Raw genomic sequence first — 16,055 nt, 5'->3', positions numbered from 1 at the left:
CCAGAGAACCAAATAACCCTATTAAAAATGGGGTACAGAGCTAAACAAATAATTCTGAACTGATGAATCTCAAATGACCATGAGACAGCTAAAGAAATGTTCAAATCCTTACTTATTAGAGAAATGCAAACCAAAATGACCATGAGTTTTTACCTCACACCAGTCAGAATGGCTAAGATCAAAAACTCAGGTGACAGCAGATTCTGGCAAGGATGTGTATAAAAAGGAACACTCCTCCATTGTTGCTGGGATTGCAAGCACTCTGGAAATCAGTCTGGTGGTTCCTCAGAAGATTGGACATAGTACTACCTGAGGACCCAGCTATACCACCCTTGGGCATACCCAAAAGATGCTCCAACATATATCAATAATATATTTCCCAATATGTTCATATCAGCCTTATTTATGATATCATAAAGTTGGAAACAACACGGATGTCCCTCAGCAGAGGAATGGATCCAGAAAATGTGGTACATTTCTATTAAAACAATGAATTAATGAAATTCTTAGGCAAACTGATGGAAGTAGAAAATATCATCCTGAGTGAAGTAACCAATTCACAAAAGAATACACATGGTGGCTTTGCAGACGCCACTGTTGCTTTTCGCCGCTTGCTGCAGCCATGGTCAACCCCACTGTGTTCTTCGACATCACAGTCCTTGGGCCAAATCTCCTTTGAGCTATTTGCAGACAAAGTTCCAAAGACAGTAGAAAACTTTCGAGCTCTGAGCACTGGAGAGAACGGATTTGGCTATAAGGGTTCCTCCTTTCACAGAATTATTCCAGGATTCATGTGCCAGGGTGGTGACTTTACCCACCATAATGGCACTGGCAGCAGGTCCATCTACAGAGAGAAATTTGAGGATGAGAACTTCATCCTGAAGCATACAGGTTCTGGCATCTTGTCCATGGCAAATGCTGGACCAAACACAAATGGTTCCCAGTTTTTTACATGCACTGCCAAGACTGAATGGCTGGATGGCAAGCATGTGGTCTTTGGGAAGGTGAAAGAAGGCATGAACATTGTGCAAGCCATGGAACGTTTTGGGTCCAGGAATGGCAAGACCAGCAAGAAGATCACCATTTCTGACTGTGGACAACTCTAATTTCTTTTGATTTGCGGGCGTTTTACTCATCAAACCATTCCTTCCATAGCTCGGGAGAGCGTCCCTACCCCATCTGCTCACAATGTCCTGTAATCTCTGCTCTCACTGAAGTTCTTTGGGTTCCATATTTTCCGCATTCCCCTGCAAGTCTAACTGGATTGCAAAGTTAAGTTTATGATTATGTATAAAAACTAAATAAGAAGAAAAAAGAAAACACATGGTATAAATTACTGATATGGGGATATTAGCTAAAACAAACAAACAAACAAACAAACAAACAAACAAACAAACAAACCTCTCAGTGCCCATGATACAACCATAGGAAACCAAAGACGACTAAAGACCAAAGTTTGTATGCTTCAGTCCTACTCAAAAGGGGAAAGGCGTAGGTAGAGGGAGGATGGACTCTGGAAGTGAGAGAGGGGTGAGGGAAAAGGGGGCAGGATGAGGTGTGTGAGTAAATGGTGGAAAAGTACAGTGGGTCAGGATATTGAATAAAGTCGTGTTGCAGTGGGGATACGGAACTGTGGCTAGCCACTAGAAAGTCCCAGACTCCAGGGACCTAAGAGGTTCCCAGGACTCAACAGGGATGACATCAGCCAAACACTCAACAAAGGGGAGTGAGAATTTGTAAAGACCATACCCAATGGATATTCAAGGCCCTCAGTTGAGGGATGGGGCCACCCATCAATCTCAAAAATATTAAATGTTAAAAGGAAATGCGGAGACAAAGAATGGAGCAGAGACTGAAGAAAAGGTCATCCAGAGACTTCCCCACCTAGGGTTCCATCCAAAATCAAGACACCAAACTCAGACACTATTGCTGATGTCCAGAAGCACTTTCTGACAGGAGTCTGGTGTCACTGTTCCTTGAGGGGCTCTGGCAGATCCTGACCAATACAGTGTGGATGCACACAGCCAACCATGGAACTAAGCTTGTGCAGCCCAATGGAGGACTTAGGGGAAGGAATGCAGATGCTCAAGGGCTTAGCAACCCCACAGGAGAAGCAACAATATCAACTAACCACACCAAAGCTTCCAAGGACTAAATCACCCACAAAAGCATTCACATGAAGGGACCCATGGCTCCAGCTGCATATGTAGACATGGATTAGCTTATCTGGCATCAATGGGAGGGGAGCCCTTTGGTCCTGTGGGGACTCAATGCCATAGTGTAGGGGAATGCTAGGGCAATGAGGTAGGTGGGGTGGGTGGGAGTGGTTGGAAAGATGAGCTTATTACTCTAGAGCCTTGAGGCCACAAGGAAGACCTGGTGAGGGTAAAAGCACCCTGTTGGAGGCAATGAGGGGGAGTAATGGGATGAGGAACTGTGGGATGGGGCACTGAGGATGGCAATGACTAGAATGTAAATAAATAACATAAATTAAATTTAAAAAATCTGGCAGTTTCCTGTCTTCACAAAGTTCTAGTTTCAATGCATTGAAAAGCACACTTGATTCTAGAAGGCAAAGTAAAGGGTTTCCTGGAGCCACAAAGCCATAGAGCATTGAAACATTAAAGAAAGAATGGGGAGATGGCTTAGTGCTTAAGAGAACTTGTGGTTCTTCCAGATGACACAAATTCAGTTCTCAGCAACAATCTTAGGAGACAGCAAAACCTTAACTATCTCCAGCTCCAGGAGATGCCACACAGTTCCCTGTTCTTAGAGGGCTCTTGAACTCACATACAGAAGCACAACACACATACAAATAATATTAATCTTATAAAATGAAATGATTAAAAGATGATGCAGGTACTCTACAGGAAGAGATTGGGTAGGCATTCTTTTCCCCCACAAACACTCTTGAGTGAGAACAGAGTTCTGAATTGCAATCAGATATAGTCTATTTAGAATCTGAGAACAGATTTCAATACAGAGTAAAAGACATTTAGGATCACTGATTGAAAAGAGGCCATAAACGTAGCTTTTGTCCATTGAGTTCTATAGACACACCTGGATGCACACATTGAAGCAGAAAACACAACTTCAAAAGACCTAGGGCCCTACTCTCCTACCCAAGATTCCACTTTCTTTATTCTACCTTCCCTTTTAAAAGAATATTTAAAGATTCATTCATAGTTGTGGTTGTTATACCTGCATGTGTTCTTTTGTGTTAACTGTATATAGTGCCAGAAGAGCCCAGAAGAGGGTCCAAGATTACTAGGACTGCAATTACAGGCAGTGGTGACATGCCTGTAGATATGTGCTGGAAATCCATATCATTTGAAAGAATAGCCAGTGCCCTCAAACACTAAGTCATCTCCTCAGGTCCTAGCCTCACTTTCAAGGCTCTTCTCCCCAAAATGGTCAACTTACTATTGGATCACTGTTGCTCAATGAAGCTGAAGGGGAAGATGTTCAAGTTGTTATTATTATGCCAGAACATATTAAAAACTTTTACTGATACATAAGGGTAACTGTGGCAGAGAGGATTGAAGTTGCACAGTTTGTAATAGTAACCAATCAATGTGTTCGGACCTGCACACAGTGCCAGAGAGATAATATGCAGCAATGGATTCCCTAAAGTTTCAGAATGTCACCATGATGAAAACACATATTTTTTCATGAAAATCAAATATGCTGAGGTTGAAACCAAAGAAATCCATGTGCCTTTCCATGAAAACCATCCATGTATTTGTTTTTTACTTTTGTGTGTCCAGTGCAGTGTTTCTAACTTGTAAACCAATATCATTATGTCTGGACTTGCCTACTCACTGTTAGAATTTGTTTTGCCCACATTTGGCTTAAGTATTTAGTGCAGGGCACACCCAGTGTAGGCAAACTGCTATATCAGAACTTTTTCTTCTGAATTCATCCTGCCTAGCATAGGCTATGTGGCAACTTAACTCAGTGAAACAATCAGAATAAGCCCAGAGTATGTGGTTTTCTCACCATAAATTTAGCCCTAAGAAAGGTATTTGTGCTTCAGGTATGGTGGGTCTAAGGGAACTATCAAGTCTTATTAGAAGGGAGAACATTAGGAGATTCTGACCGTAGGTCAATATTCCAGACTTTTGACTTCAAGTCACTTTGGGAGAGTCAGGGCAGGGTTGGAACATGACCTTTTAGAGCTAACAGAGCCAACTTATTTATTACCATTCTGAGTCTCCTAGGTCATGATAGCAGCCTGTGAACTGCTGTGAGAGACAGTCTCTATCAGTCACTGTGCATCTCCTGACTTGGCACAGCTGCACACATGCTCAGTTCACCAGGCAACTGTTCTGATGGACTTATGACACTGCACAGAATAGGCAAGATTCCCAAGGGGAGGAACAGAGGACAGATCCTCCTGACATCTCCGTGTCATCAGGGATTAAGGCTAGGGCTGTCTCTCCTTCAGGCAAATAAGAACAAATGCTGCTCATCTAGGCAGATGTCTGGTGCCAAGGTTAGGTGTTGTTCACATTTTAACCTATAAACAGTGTAAAATTCAATAGCTACAAATTTTCCCAAAGGAAAGTAATATACAGGAAGAACTCTTGTCTTTGCAAATTTCTGCAGAATTCCAGGACTTCCCATCCTATCTACTACTGATGAAATCATGTGTTATCTAGTGTGCCACTCTCACTCCTCATGGAATGTAAAGGTAAGGCTTTGTTGTGTCCCTTTCAATAAATCCTGAGTCTGATACAAGGCTGTCTCTTTGCTTTGGCTCACACAGACCATGAGAAGCTGACGTGAAGCATGAGTAATCTGTCTGCAGTCACATATCTACTGTCTCTACCCTGTGGCCTTCTCAGCTGTCTGTGGAGCAGGGAGGAGCTGATGTTAATCTTGGTCATCCATAGCATAATGGAACATCTTGTTCAGGAAGAAAAAAAAATGAACAGTAAGATTTGACTTCAGAACTAATACATCTGTCTCTGGAGAATTACTGTAGAATTCACACTCTAGAGAGGAAATAATGTTTTCTGGTATGCCTCTATCACTAATCTGGAAAGTAAAATAACCCTGTTTTGCTTCACACTCCACTTTCATAGATTCTACATCTAACACAAGGCTCTCTCTGCTCAGAGAATCCTTGATTTCAAACAGCTTCTGCATCTTTCTCTCACCATACCAAATTGTTCCCTTTAGAGAAATAATTCTCACAGGGATTGACTTCAGATATTGGATATTAGAAACAATGCTGTAATATGGAGATCATTGAAACCCCTATTCTAGATCTACAGACAACATCCATCTCTTCCAGACATAGTTTCATCAATTTCTTGTTCTCTACCTTCTCCCAGTCAGATATGTTTCTGAAAGCATCCAGGTAGGAGTGCTGGAGATCTGTCTCCATGTTTCAGGTCACAGGGAGCTCTTGTAGAAGATCCAAGTTCACTTTCTAGACCTCCCATGGAAGCTCATAAATATCTGCAAATCCAGTTCTATGGGACCCAGTGTGGACTGAATTTTGTGGACACCAGGCATGCATGCTGTGTAGAGATAAACATATAATCAAAATAACTAAACAAAAATTTTTAAAGAAATAAACCAGCCATCTGCATTTCAGAAAATATCTCTCATAGTGCTACCTGTTTGACAAAAGGCATTATAGGACAGTGGTTAAAAACAGTGGGTCTGTTTTAAGCTTGAATGTAGCCCTAACTCTTCATTCTCCTAGATCATTCTGAGCTTCATCCTTTGCCTTTGAGGCCCTGTGGCTCATGTCAGTCACCATCAAACACCTGGAAATATCAGACCATATTATGGTTCAACATGGGTAGCTGACTGAATTCCAGTCATACACCAGATCTGATGTGTGAGAATTTTGTTTACACATCAAATTCTTTAGACAGTCTGTAGGTGCTGCACAGGAAACTTTATGGGAAGTTTTATTCTGTAAGACAGCTTTGAACAGTAAAACTTGGCAGAACACTGGCCTAGGCTAATCAGTATTGATCAGTGAAGCTAGAGAGACACAGGATTGTAGTGTCACAGGAATTGAGAGACATTGGGACACCAACTTCAACTCCCATGCCTGTACCATCCATCTCTGCAGCTCAGCTCACATGTGATAAAGACTTATTGTCTCACCCAGCACAAGAAGTCCATCATCTAAGGGAACTGAGCTCCACCCTCATCTGACTGAGTCATCTTCTGTCTAGTTTCCTAAGAGAATGTATTGGGGGTGGAGGTCAGAGAGAACAATCCTGGATGAAAGAGGTCTTTGCAAGTATCAGAGGACCCCAGGGGACCATCATTTCCCTGTTACCTAAATAGCTCTGTTACCCAAGTTCTTCAAAGTAAATGACTTCAAAAGAAGGTGACATTAACTTGTGAGCCTAAAATTCAATATACAAACTTGTTATCGTGGTGAAATCATTAAAGCCTCTCACATACACAGGCTGTTTGTATCTTAAAAACTGTGAACATAACTCTCATTTTATACAGTGTCACAATGAATGGCTTAGTATTTTATAAATATTGAACCTGGAGCCAAGTGAGTGCCAACAGAAATGACAAAACAAAATTGAATATTAGCTGAGGGTAAATTTGGTACCTTTATGACTGTAACTACCTACATGAAAGAGTAGACCATGAACTCCCAGTTCATAGACCATGAAAATGTCTTGCTGTTCATAGCCCAAAGCTCTCACAGTCACAGGTTAGTTGAAATTGGCAGCCTTTGATATCTCAAGCCAAAAATTTCTTTTCCTGCATTGCAACAGGAATGATCTTGAGGGGCCATTAGTGTTTGCAATAGAACAAGGTTATTCTTGGTGGTGGAGGAATAGGAGCATCTCAGATTCAGTGAAGATGAGAGTATAGCTCAATTATTGTGTGTGTGCTATCAGGGACTTGTTTATGGCAACTAATCAATCTCCCACTAAGCTACAACCTGATCTGCCTCTAAAGGCAGTGAATTGGTATATTCATTCATTCATTCATTCATTCATTCATTCATTCATTTGTTCACCCACATATTGAGAGTTTGCCAGGCACTAGATCTTCCCAGAAAGGCAGGCAAATTTCTGTCTTCAAAAAGCTCTAATTACAATGGACTGTAAAGCAGATTGTCATCTAGAAGTTAGAGTCAAGGGCCAACTGGAATCATAAAGGTAACAGAAATGTGACAGAAGGATGCGTCAGTGGTTATGAGTACTTGTAGTTCTCCTAGAAGTCCTGAGTTCAGTTTCCAGCAATCATCTTAGGAGAATTCGCAACCTCAACTATCTCCAGCCCCAGGAAATTTCACATAGTATCCCGTCCTCAGAGGTCTCTTGAATTCACATTGTAATGAAGCACAGACACAATGGAATAATATAAATCTTATGAAATCAACGGGAGGAGAGTCCCTTGGTCTTGTGAAGGCTCAATGCCCCAGTGTAGTCCCTGAATGCCAGGACAGGGAATGTGGAGTAGCTGCTTTGGTGAGCGGGAGGAGGGGGATTGTATAAGGGGCTTTTGGAGGAGAAACCAGGAGAGGGGATAACATTTGAAATGTAAGTAAAGAAAATATCTAATAAGAAAAAGAGATGAAATAAGGATTCTAGATGACGAGTTATGGTAAGCTTCCCTGTACCCCACAATGCTCTTGAGTGAGCATTTGCGAGTGAGCAGAGATCTGAATTGCAATCAGGTGTAGTCTATTCAGAGACCTGAGAACATATTTCAGTATAAAGTAAAGGACATATTCAGAATCACTGAAGGTAGGATGGGGAAGGTTTATTTACACTTATGAGTGTTATGTCAGCATGTGTTATTTTGTGTTAACTGTATGTAGTGCCAGCAGAGCTTAGAAGAGGGTTTCCTAGGACTGTAGTTCCAGGAAGTGGTGACATGTCATGTATATGCTGGGAACCCATGTCCTCTGAAAGAAGAGCTATTTCACTCAACCACTAAGTCATCTCTTCAGGTCCTAGCCTGACTTTCAATGGTCCATCTCCAATGTCCAACTTACTATTGGATCACTGTTGTTCAATACAGCTGAAGAAGATATTCAATTTGTACTTAATGTGACAGAGTATATTGCAGACTTTTACTGATACAAAGGGGAAAGTACAATTGAAAGGGATGAACTTGCACATTTTGTAAAAGCTACCAATCAGTGTTCTGGGGCCTGCATACAGTGTCAGAGAGACAATGTCCAACAAAAGATGCCTAGTGTTTCAGAATGCCACCCTGATGAAAACACGTTTTTACCATACAAATGCAGATTCTGATTTAGAAAGCAAAAAACTCATGACTTTCACCATGTAAACCGTCCACACCCTTTTTGATCTCTGGGTGTTTCATGTGGTGTTTCTACTTAGTAAAACATGGGAAACATGTCTGGATTTGCTAACTACCTGTCAGTTTTGTCATGTCCACACTTGGTTTGAGTGTTTTGTGAGGACATACCCAGTGTAGGAAAATTGTAATATTAGAATTTTTGTTCTAAAATTGTCCTGCTGAGAGGAGGATGTGTAGTAGTATATCTCAGTCAAAGAATTAGAATAAGCTTAAATTTTGTCCCTCACCATAAATATGGACCAAGAAAGTCCTTTGGGTTTCAAGTATGGTCTGGCTGGGGGAAATATCAAGTCTAACTAGAAGGGAGACCACTAGGCTGTCCTGGATCCTGGTCAGTATCACAGACTTCTGAGTTCAAGTTTTTCTGGAAGTGTGTGGGCAGAGGTGGAACATGAACTGTTAGAGTTAACTGAATAGACTGATTTACTAGCTGTCTGAATTTGCTAGATCATGGAACCAGGCAGTGCATGGCCATAAAAGTCTCAAGTTAGACCTCCAGGACATGTCCTTCTGAGTCTCAGCAAAAGGAGCACAGCTGCTAAGGTGCCCAAGTCATTGGTCAATTTCTCTGATGGCTTATAAAACTTCACAAAATAGTCAAGATTCCCAGAGGAGGAATAGAAGACATATGTCCTCCTGAAACTGCAGTGTCTTCACTGAGTAAGTCTAATGTAGTCTCTCCTTCAGGCAAATTGTAACAGATGCTGCTCATCTAGACAGCTGTCCTGACCCAAGCTTATGTCTTGTACATGTTTAAAGTGACATTATAGAGATTTCAATATTCACTCACCGTGTGTCTTATGTCTAGGAAACTAATACACAAAAGAACTCCTGTTTCTGGAGAATCTCTGAAGAACTCCAGGATTCCCCATCCTACCTACTACAGATGAAATCATGTGTTATCACTCCTCCTGGAATGTAAAGGAGAAGACTTTCCTGAATCATACACAGTGCTTGCTCTGCTCAGGCTCACACAGACCATGGGAAGCAGATGTGAGCATGAGTAATCTGTCTGTAGTCACATATCTTCTGTCTTTACCCCAGAGGTGTTCTCAGCTGTCTGTGGAACATGGAAGAGCTGATTTTAATCTTAGTCATTCATAGCTTGAAAGGTTATCATGTGCAGGACCAAAAATCAAATGGACAGTGATATTTGACTCTAGAACTAAGGCACATGTATTTGAACATTTTTTGCAGCATTCCACATACTAGACAGTATATCATTTGTTTTCTTGTGTGCTACTGTCACTTCTGCAACATAAATGACTTGTCTTTGCTTTGTGCCTCCCAGTATATCTTTCATCTAACAGAGGGATCTATCTGCTCAGAAACTCACTGATTTTAAACACCTCATGTTTGTTATGATCCACCCTGCATAGTTACCTGAATTCTAGTCTCATGTAGGATTTCTGTATACAAATAAAATCATGATGACAGGTGGGAGTGCTCCTCAGGAATATTAAAATGAAGTTTTTTCAGTCCCACTGGTAAGAGAGCTTTTAATATTAAAATCTTAAAAGTTGCTGGCCTAGGCTACAGACTGAAGATCAGTGCAACTGGAAGGACACAGAATTCTTTGGGTCCAGGCAGGCAGTGTGTCAGCAAGAATAAGGAGTGTCAAGGGAGCTTTGCCTTCAGCTCCATTGTCTATAACATCAAGCACTGAGGCCCAGCACACATGTGACATGGATTGTTTCTCCCATCTAGCACATGTGGGTCATCATACTGTAGAACTCATGTCCTCCTGCATTTGCCTGAGTCACTTTTGTCTAGTCTCTTAAGGGTATTTATTAGGGGTGGAGTTAAGAGAGACATTACTAGATGAAAACGATCTTTGCAAGAATCGGAGATTCTACAGAGGGCCATCGTCTCTCCATCCTGCCTGCAAATCACTGCCCTCTAAAGCCAACATTACAAGTGACAACTCCACACTCACAGAAGGGAACATTAACTTGTGAACCTGAGACTCATTGTACAATCTCCATATGGTAGCCAGATCATCTGAGCCTCTCACGTGGTCTGAAGGAAAGTCTACTTCAACCAGTGCCACAGTTAATGACTTAGGACTTTGTCAGTGCTGAAACTGGAACCCAATGAGTGCCGGCAGAAATGACAGAACCAACACCATTGGTAGTTGAGAGTAAATTTGATTCCTTCATGATTTTAACCACCTAAACACAGAAGTAGACAATGAATACCCATTTCCTCTTGAGTTAATGAACCAAAACACCCACGTGGACACCTAGGTTGAAATTGACTACCCTTGTTATCCCAAGCCAAAACTTTCCAGCCCAGGTCTGGGTCAGGAATTGGGTTGAGGGTCCATTCCTGTTTACATCAGAACTAGTTTATTCCCTTTAATGGAGGAATATGGGTATCTCAGACTCAGTTTTAGTGAACACATGAGTGTAAAGTTCAGTAATATTTTGTGTGTCCATGTGTATGGTATCCAAGTACATTCCCACTAAGCTTCACTGGGACCTCTAATTGGGATATGTAGTTGTTTCCTATCCTAGAGAGACACTGTGGCTTGCTCTTGAACAGGCTCTTCTGTCCTCTTTTGATATAAGAAGTGGCTTTAGAAGTAGCTTTTTTTTTCATCTTTTGATGACAGGATTTAATGCCCCATTAATAACATCTTAGACTCTTATTTATACCCAGGAACAAACTGCTGCCTACCCTCACCCATCTATATAGTTGTATTTGGCTTATTGACAGTAGTCTCCAGGATCCTCATGAAAACATGATTACCTGCACATTATTATTAACAATAGGGACTTCATGCCTACCTCCTCCATAGCTCTACCACCAGCATCCACAGGACTATATGTTACAAATTCCATCCTCTGCTGAGTGGATTTTCATTAAACTTCGTGGTAGAGTCTTTTGGTTTTCTGGTGAGCTGAAGAAAATGTTTTCTAGTTTGTGTGGGTGCAATAAAATCTCAGACTTTTCCTGAGCCACCTGATGTAACTCTCAGTTGTATTCTCTGTAATCTTTCTGATTTTTACAGGTTTGGTCAGATTTGGGGAGTTACATAATATCTCAGGCAGTCAGATGAACATTATAGGGGAAGGTAGAGACCATGAGAAAGCAAGTAGATTTCTTTCTGTCCATAAGCCATGTCTTCCTGCCTCCTGCATTTCCTTTTGTGACTTCTTGACCTGGGAGGAATACACCCTGCTTTTAAACCTGATCATAGACAGTCAAATGACAGATGAAAATGTACAGTTGTTTTGGGGTAAAAAGCAGCTCAGAGCTCTGCCCCTACATCTGTTCCTGTCTCACTTGGTGACTCACTCACCTCTGATGCCACTTTGACTGGAAGGAGAAGAGAAGGTGACAAGCAAGCCTGTCCTGAGTCAGAATAGACCATGTTACTAATTTCACTACATTTCTCATGAATTTAAATGTCACTGATTGACACCAAAGAGTTCTATGCTTGAGAATCAGGGAAGTGGGAAAGTGAATAGCTGGGTGGGCTGCTTCTGAACTGAGTTCTTTCTCTGAAGGTCCAGCTGTCTGAGGCTGTGGACAGGAGCACAAGTGATGGTCACAAACAGTCATGGGCACTCCTTCGATAGCAGGGAGCTTTCAGTGGTAGTTAGCATTTACTGTCATCCTAAAATTTCAGGAGTGGGGCTAGAAGATACTCAGTTGGGTCAGTGTCTTTCATAGATTACTTTGAAGATCTCTGTGGAGGTCTTTCTTGAGTTTCTTCATTGAAGTTGTAGGGCAGAGGACACTGTGAATGCTACTATCCTTTTGGATGTGGATCTGGATTAGCTAAGAGGGATAGTGGATCATGTATGAGAGAGAAAGAGGTGGGGAGGGTGAGGGAGAGATTGAGAGAGGGCGAGAAAGACGCACAGAGAGACAGAAATATAGAAACAGAGACCCATTAAAACATTAAAGAGAAGAGAGTACATTAAAAAGAGAGAGTAGACAAGCCTCTTCTGGTCAGACCAGCACCGGGTTAGCTAGGGCACAGGGTCGGCTGACACTCGCCAGCTAACCACAACACCCGCCACAGGATCTTAAGACTTCTGGTGAGTGGAACACAGCTTCTGCTCCAATCCAATTGCACGCGGGGCCTGAGACTGCATTAGTTAGGGAAGCAGAAAACTGGCCTGAGTAGGGCCACAAGCCTCTTCGGGTCTGACCAGCACCGGGGAAGCTAGAGCGCAGGGTCTGCTGACACCCGCCAGCTACCCACGACACCCGCCACAGGATTTTGAGACTTCTGGTGAGTGGAACACAGCTTCTGCTCCAGTCCAATCGCGCGGGACCTGAGACTGCTTTGGTTGGGGATGCAGAAATCCGGCCTGAGTAGGGCCACAAGCCTCTTCTGGTCAGACCAGCACCGGGATAGCTAGAGCGCAGGATCGGCTGACACCCGCCAGCTACCCACAACACCCGCCACAGGATTTTGAGACTTCTGGTGAGTGGACACAGAGTCTGCTCCAATCTTTAAACAGTGACAGCGATAACAACTAACCCCAGAGATTACCAGATGGCGAAAGGTAAACGTAATAATCTTACTAACAGAAACCAAGACCACTCACCATCATCAGAACCCAGCACTCCCACTTCGCCCAGTCCAGGGCACCCCAACACACCGGAAAAGCTAGACCCGGATCTAAAAGCATATCTCATGATGATGGTAGAGGACATCAAGAAGGACTTTAATAACACACTTAAAGAAATACAGGAGAACACTGCTAAACAGGTAGAAGACATTAAAGAGGAAGCACAAAAATCCCTTAAAGAATTGCAGGAGAACACTGCTAAACAGGTAGAAGACATTAAAGAGGAAGCACAAAAATCCATTAAAGAATTGCAGGAAAACCAGACCAAACAGGTGATAGAATTGAATAAAAACATCCAAGACCTAAAAAGGGAAGTAGAGACAATGAAGAAAACCCAAATTGAGGCAACACTGGAGATAGAAACACTAGGAAAGAAATCTGGAACCATAGTTGCGAGAATCAGCAACAGAATACAAGAGATGGAAGAGAGAATCTCAGGTGCAGAAGACTCCATAGAGAACATCGGCATGACAATCAAAGAAAATACAAAATCCAAAAAGATCCTAACTCAAAACATCCAGGAAATCGAGGACAAAATGAGAAGACCAAACCTACGGATAATAGGAGTAGATGAGAATGAAGATTTTCAACTCAAAGGACCAGCAAATATCTTCAACAAAATTATAGAAGAAAACTTCCCAAACCCACAGAAAGAGATGCCCATGAATATACAAGAAGCTTACAGAACTCCAAATAGACTGGACCAGAAAAGAAATTCCTTCCGACACATAATAATCAGAACAACAAATGCACTAAATAAAGACAGAATACTAAAAGCAGTAAGGAAAAAAGGCCAAGTAACATATAAAGGCAGGCCTATCAGAATTACACCACATTTTTCACCAGAGACTATGAAAGCCAGAAGGGCCTGGATAGATGTTATACAGAAACAAAGAGAACACAATTTCCAGCCCAGGCTACTATACCCAGCCAAATTCTCATTTACCATAGATGGAAAAACCAAAGTATTCCACGATAAAACCAAATTCACACATTATCTTTCCACGAATCCAGCACTTCAAAGGATAATAACAGAAAAAAACCAATACAAGGATGGAAACCACACCCTAGAAAAAGCAAGAAGGTAATCCATCAACAAACCTAAGACAGCCACAAGAACAGAACACCAACTCTAACAACAAAAATAAAAGGAAGCAACAATTACTTCTCCCTAATATCTCTTAATATCAATGGACTCAACTCCCCAATAAAAAGACATAGACTAACAGGCTGGCTACAGAAACAGGACCCAACATTTTGCTGCTTACAGGAAACTCATCTCAGAGAAAAAGATAGACACTACCTCAGAATGAAAGGCTGGAAAACAATTTTACAAGCAAATGGTAGGAAGAAACAAGCTGGAGTAGCCATTATAATATCTGGTAAGATTGACTTCCAACCCAAACTTATCAAAAAAGACAAGGAAGGGCATTTCATTCTCATCAAAGGTAAAATCCTACAAGAGGAACTATCAATTCTGAATATCTATGCTCCAAATACAAGGGCAGCCACATTCATTAAAGATACTTTAGTAAAGCTCAAAGCACACATTGCACCTCACACAATAATAGTGGGAGACTTCAACACACCACTTTCACCAATGGACAGATCATGGAAACAGAAACTAAACAGGGACACAGTGAAACTAACAGAGGTTATGAAACAAATGGATCTGACAGATATCTACAGAACATTTTATCCTAAAACTAAAGGATATACCTTCTTCTCAGCACCTCACGGTACCTTCTCCAAAATTGACCACATAGTTGGTCACAAAACAAGCCTCAACATATACAAAAATATTGAAATAGGGTCCCATGCACCCTATCAGATCACCATGGACTAAGACTGATCTTCAATAACAAAATAAATAATAGAAAGCCAACACACATGTGGAAACTAAACAACACTCTTCTCAATGATACCTTGGTCAAGGAAGGAATAAAGATAGAAATTAAGGACTTTCTGGAGTTTAATGAAAATGAAGACACAACATACCCAAACTTATGGGACACATTGAAAGCATTTCTAAGAGGAAAACTCATAGCTCTGAGTGCCTCCAAAAAGAAACTAGAGAGAGCACACATTAGCAGATTGACAACACACCTAAAAGCTCTAGAACGAAAGGAAGCAAATTCACCCAAGAGGAGTAGATGGCAAGAAATAATCAAACTCAGGGGTGAAATCAACCAAGTGGAAACAAGAAGAACAATTCAAAGAATCAACCAATCGAGGACCTGGTTCTTTGAGAAAATCAACAAGATAGATAAACCCTTAGCCAGACTCACTAGAGGGCATAGGGAAAATATTCTAATTAACAAAATCAGAAATGAAAAGGGAGACATAACAACAGACCCTGAAGAAATCCAAAACACCATCAGATCCTTCTACAAAAGGCTATACTCAACAAAACTGGAGAACCTGGATGAAATGGTCAAGTTTCTAGACAGATACCAGGTACCAAAGTTAAATCAAGATCAGGTTAATGATCTAAACATTCCCATATCCCCTAAAGAAATAGAAGCAGTCATTAATAGTTTCCCAACCAAAAAAAGCCCAGGACCAGATGGGTTTAGTGCAGAGTTCTATCAAACCTTCAAAGAAGATCTAATCCCAGTTCTTCACAAACTATTCCACAAAATAGAAACGGAAGGTACTCTACCCAACTCATTCTATGAAGCCACAATTACTCTGATACCTAAACCACATAAAGACCCAACAAAAATAGAGAACTTCAGACCAATATCCCTTATGAATATTGATGCAAAAATCCTCAATAATGTTCTCGCTAATCGAATTCAAGAACACATCAAAATAATCATCCATCCTGACCAAGTAGGTTTTATCCCAGGGATGCAAGGATGGTTCAATATACGAAAATCCATCAATGTAATCCATTATATAAACAAACTCAAAGACAAAAATCACATGATCATCTCATTAAATGCTGAAAAAGTATTTGACAAAATCCAGCACCCATTCATGATAAAAGTCTTGGAAAGATCAGGAATTCAAGGCCCATACCTAACCATGATAAAAGTACTATACAGCAAACCAGTAGCCAACATCAAGGTAAATGGTGAGAAGCTGGAAGCTATCCCACTAAAATCAGGGACTAGACAAGGCTGCCCACTCTCT

At 41.4% G+C, this 16,055-nt stretch overlaps 1 pseudogene; it reads left to right on the top strand.

The window, feature by feature from the left end:
• Window positions 1-622: 622 nt before the first annotated feature.
• On the top strand, window positions 623-1,199 carry LOC110287714 (peptidyl-prolyl cis-trans isomerase A pseudogene; annotated as a pseudogene).
• The last annotated feature ends 14,856 nt before the right edge of the window (window positions 1,200-16,055 follow it).

This window comes from Mus caroli, unplaced genomic scaffold (assembly GCF_978045245.1).
Source record: "Mus caroli unplaced genomic scaffold, Mus_caroli_1 scaffold_8, whole genome shotgun sequence".
NCBI classification, from domain to species: Eukaryota; Metazoa; Chordata; class Mammalia; order Rodentia; family Muridae; genus Mus; species Mus caroli.
Note: the sequence above shows the minus strand (reverse complement) of the source record. Positions and strands in the feature narration are given on the sequence as shown.